The 5,422-nt window shown below is 32.4% G+C and overlaps 1 long non-coding RNA gene across 1 annotated transcript; it reads right to left on the reverse strand.

Annotated features, from left to right (window-relative positions):
* LOC128552111 (uncharacterized) lies at positions 1–2,568 on the reverse strand. The gene is made up of 3 exons (XR_008368974.1): positions 2,125–2,568; positions 1,683–1,779; positions 1–1,227 (listed from the first exon to the last, which is right to left on the reverse strand). It is a non-coding gene; the product is annotated as an uncharacterized LOC128552111 (long non-coding RNA).
* Positions 2,569–5,422: the final 2,854 nt, after the last annotated feature.

Consider the following 5,422-nt stretch of genomic DNA (forward strand, 5'->3'; position numbering starts at 1 on the left):
GCACATATACACATTGATTGGACCTCCCAACCAAATTTCATACCTTATTTTAGGGATTTTTAAGACAATACATTTTCAAAAGTTTGTTGAATGTGTTTTGATATTTAAGTGCATTGTAGTTCATGAATACAAAGTTAAAAATTAATAATGGCAACATTTCTAGGCCCTTATTGTAAGCCACTAGACTTCTGTAACGTTAAATGTTTAATGTATTAAGGGGAATATACTCTTTTAGTTTTGGAATGTGGCATTCCTTGACCACCGTATCTTTTCTTATGCACTACTTTGTAAACAAACTAAATAATGTGTTTTAGCTTACATATGCGAAATGAAAAGCAAGATAGTGACCATATTTCACATTCTTTCTTTAAATTAGAATCTGTAGGACATTGATAAATGTTTGGACAAGGTGAAGCACTATTATTTTCGCACCAAAAGGTCTTAATTGTTGACTTTGAATGTACACAATAAGTCTTATGTAATTCAACAATAACTTTCTTGTTTCAGTTTTCTCATTTTTATTTTAGTGAGCAATCCTTTGTGTACTTATAACAGTTGAAACAGTATCCATTTCATATACCAAAACCTTGTACTTTTTTGCAGGTAAATTTTATCATACCCCACCCACTTTTTTCTAATTTCAAAGTATGCGTCCCCTTAATGTATAAATCAACTGTGTATGTACAGCTACATTTATGATTTTATGTCATGCAGTACTAAACAGTAGATTGTTGAAAAATCTTCCAGTGTTTTAAAGGACTTTCACATTTATACTGTGTTCAGATACAGTGTGTCTATATTGAACCAGTGCTTTGTACTGTTGACACCATAAACTTGTTACATATTCTATTAAATGGAATTTGGGTCTAGTACATCTTTAAAAAATCAAAAACGCTTTCAAATTAATTAAAATTTCAGAAAATACCAAATGAGCTGAGCTCTTTCTCTGTACTACTTTAATTAAACACTTTTATTTCTTTATTCTGCGTTTTAAATGACTGAGTTTTCAATTTTGGCTTTGGCACTGCTGGATTTGAGCATACACTACTGTTGCTGCAAAGGGGCGCTATTTCATTATACAGGTACCACTGTTGACAGCTCAGGAATGTTAATAGGGTTGGGGAATTTGCCCGTCATACCAACCCCCTGCCTAAAATATTAATCTCCGTCTCCGGGTTGAAGTTGTAATCCTTCAAGAATACTATACCAGGCCATGCAGAAGATATTCTATAATGATAAATGTATCAAATATTTAAGACAAAGAACACTAATAACCTTTCTTTCAATCCTGAAAAACAGCTGCCCATAAGACAGGCCACACATAATTACATTAAATTACATTTTAGAATTTTATTACAGTAATGACAACCTATTTTCATGAAAAATTTCCACCATCGCACATATTCTACATCAAGTAAGGACCGTGATTTTGCTCTCATTTTAACAAATAGTTCTTTAACCTGCTAAAGAAAACACAGTTACTGTATTTCAATTATGTTATTTCTGCTGAACTGGCTTGCAGTGAGCTAGCCACTCTTTAGCAACACAAAAAGAAACAGAAAATGTGGTATGATCTTAATATAAGTGGCCTCTTTACAGACCTGACCTCTGCATCAAGTTTTATCAATACTTGATTATTACTTAAGAACATATTTGCTGAAAGAGGCTCAAGCCAAATATACCTAAACATGTTCAGGACTGAATTCTGTATGCCTGGCCTCCATCAGGTTGTAGTCCAAGTCATCATGTAGACCCATCATAACAAGCCACATTCCATAACTAAAACAAAGGTACATATATTTAAACAATGAATTCTTAGACCAAACACTTTTAAGAAGCAATAGTGCAGTCCTTAGAATATAACGTAGCATCACTTTATTAAAACAATTAAATGTCAGCTACACAGTTGAATTTTTTTTAATTCAGTATGTTGTGCAAGTATGCAAAATTCAAATTGTAAATCAATGTTTATCAGTGGAGATAATGATATTTCATTTACATAAAAGTATGCATATTATATAAATAAACTTGAAACCAGTGACTTTCCAAACTGTGAAATTAGGTATTTCAACATAAAATTCGGTGTGCTTAATATATATTTCTTTATATATTGGGAATTCTTACCTTATTACAACACTTTTTTTATTTTGTCCACTATAATTGTCCATATATAATGAAACATTCTTTTCTCCATAGCCATGATGCTTGAAGTGATGGTGGACCATAGATACCACACTGTTTGCTCCTATTCCAACAACAGTACTGTACTTTTCATACACTAGGTAGAAAATCTGAGAGCCTTAAAAACAAGAACAGTTTATAAGAAATGTATTTTTATTCTCATCAAAAATGGAGTGAATCAACACTGACCAAAACAGTCCATCATTTTCTATAGATTATTGCTTCACAACAACTTGCATTTATCAAAATTTTATTGACTTGCAATTACATAGCATCTTTATTATAAAGCAATGCAGTATTTTCATTCCCATTTCAGGGATTTACAAAAAGTTCAGAGAAAGAAAAAAAAACAAAGAAATTAGTAAAATCAAGTCTTAACAAAACACAACTTCCTTTAGATAATTTTACTTAACCAAATTTCTGTTTTAAGGTGCACTGTAAATTCCAATGTAAAATGTGCACTGTAGGCCTGGAGCTTTTATTCATAGAGTCATTTGTTTTTTGGGGTTTTTTTGAAGACGGTGGAATTTAATTTAGTGATATACGGAATTTCATAGATATTGAAAAAAATGCATTTTAGGATACTGACAGTGATGAATGTAAACACTAACGTTAAAATCTTATACCCGCATGAGAATTCACAGCAACTCCACTTGCTGAGCATAGTATGTGACAGACTTCAGGGGCGGGGAAATCTGATTTTGACTTGCTTGTCCGTTTTTGTCATTTGCTATTTTTTACTTGTCCGTATGATAGTTTAATATATAGTAAATTCTGGTCAAATTTTACTTGTCCGTAGATGCTTTGGGACAACCTGGGCAATACGGACAATTGAATTTGCCGCCCCTGCATAATGTGTACAATACTTGTTGAGCATAGTTAAAACTGCAGTGAACCTTTATATCTCTTACTGCTGGAGGTTGTCCTGAAAAACATAAAAAAGAATTTTTCATATATTTACCGTACTAGCCTACCAGCATGCTTTCTACCAATACTGGCAGTAATGAGAATGAAAAAAGTGGTTATTATTGTAAACTGCATGTAGATCTAGATTTTTTTATAAATTTTCAAGATGTCTATTTTAGTTTCTATTACAACAGAAAGTGACAATTTAAAACCCCATTGTTCCTGTGTTATTGTACTTTTCTTTTCCAATTGTCATAGATTCTACTGTATGTGCACAATGACCATGTAATTATTCACCCGTTCAGTGTTCATCTGTGATAGCTATTTCAATGACATTTTATAAAAAATACATTTCCTATTTTTCAAGATGTTACTTCATTTCTTAAGGCAATACATTTCTAAAAATGTTAAGAAATTAATTAAATTTATTGCAGAAAAGATTCTGCTCCATAAAATTGTTTCTCTTACTTTTTCACTCTTGATGCAAGAAAAAATGTAAACAAAAGGGAGACCACTACTTGCATCAAAGGGATAAGTTCCAGAATGCATAATTAGTAATGCTTTAGTTACTTCACCTTAAGTGATGATAGACCATAAAAAATGCAGGAAGTGAATAATTGCTTCTCCCTTGGAATTTCATAACTTCCGCTGCGCATGCGCAGTGAGCACTTTACGATTCGAAGTTTTGGAGGCAGATCGTTTGTAAATGCAAATTGATAATGATTTAATTTCTGCAATAACAAAGTAGTTGTAAGGTAATCAATCATCTGTAGGAATTTCTTTTTGTTTGCTGCTGTATTTATGAAAATCGAAAATCATTTCCAACTTTCTATGTTACTAAATAAAAGCAAAGTTTCACCGCCGACTTTGTTCCTAAAAACATGTCTTTTCCATAAAAAAATCACGAGTGTATTTACGAATTTTCAAGCGAGTTGCACTTTCTACGTTCAATCGACGGTCGCCATATTTGTTTACATTAAAAGTCAAGGTCATTGATATACCTTTCTGTGACAGTTAAAACATATCTTACAATATTCCTGTTCATTTACAATTTCTAGACAGAAAATTTCATACAGAATGTACTTAAATATAGTAGATGCCTGACTGTCTTGGCTACAAGTATATTCTGCCTTCATGAAAATTATCAAATATACAGAAAAAATATTAAACTGTTAAAAGTATTTGACAGCAGACAGTCGAATCGAAATGTCAACACTTCGAGACATCAACAAACAAAGCGGTCTGTCCATTCTTTTTTTTACCTAAATTACAAATAAATTTATAATGAAAATAAACACTTACCATAACAATCAATAAATCCGCCATGCACTTTAAATATCCGTGTATATTAAGAGCAATAACTGCATGTTTTTTGGGTTTTTTATTTTTGTCTGACCCAGTTTCACACATGTATACACCGTTAATGGCGTGTAGATTTTAAAGGGAAACAATTCGCTAATCACTCATTATTTGTGATATCTCACTACTATGTTGAAACGTTTAAACTTAAAAATCTTCGTCCGATAATAAAATATTATTGATTTTAACACTATTAGCTGTTGCTTTAAAAACAAATTAATGAAAACAAATATCTGATAAAGTGACGTCAACTTCAACGTGATTTTACCGAAGTCGAGGTTTGTGTCATTTGGGATAAAAATATGTCATGAGCAAAAGTCTATAGTACCTATTTGAAGTTTGTATTTTGAGTCTCAATGCCAAAAGTCTAAATTTAACTGTCAGATGTACTAAATTACGAACATATTATTCCACACACGTATAGTACCTGTAATGACATTTTATTACATGTAACTCTTCCATAATTAACATTTAATTGTTCCTTTTCTTGAGAAGGAATTCTTTAATTTGGTAAGTTACACTTGACTGGGCAGCTGACCTAGAAACCTGATGTTATATTACAATAGAAAGCTGATGTTACTTTGTAATATTTCAAGCTGTTCAATCAAACTCCTTGACCTTTGAATACTTACAGGATTGACCAGGTCAATGTCTTATTGCCGCATTTACTCAACTGAAAGTGGTAACGGATTTACTTTGTTGTTGAGTTTAACAACTAGCGTAAATACTTACTTGACATTTTTGGCAGTATAAAACACATAGTTCTTTTTCAAAAGTTTGCACCCTAGGTGCAAAATGTAACGCTCCAGGGGCGCTACTTAACATGGGTAGTCGATGAAAGGCCCCACCTGGAATGGATGGAACAACTTATTTCCAGCCAATCCCACGGCAGGCGTCATATTTTTTTACCCAGCATCCAGTCTAGACCGATACTGTTGGAAACAGCACCAAGTAAAGTAAATCACAAAGCACTGAA

Source organism: Mercenaria mercenaria, unplaced genomic scaffold (assembly GCF_021730395.1).
Source record: "Mercenaria mercenaria strain notata unplaced genomic scaffold, MADL_Memer_1 contig_2054, whole genome shotgun sequence".
Taxonomy (NCBI): Eukaryota; Metazoa; Mollusca; class Bivalvia; order Venerida; family Veneridae; genus Mercenaria; species Mercenaria mercenaria.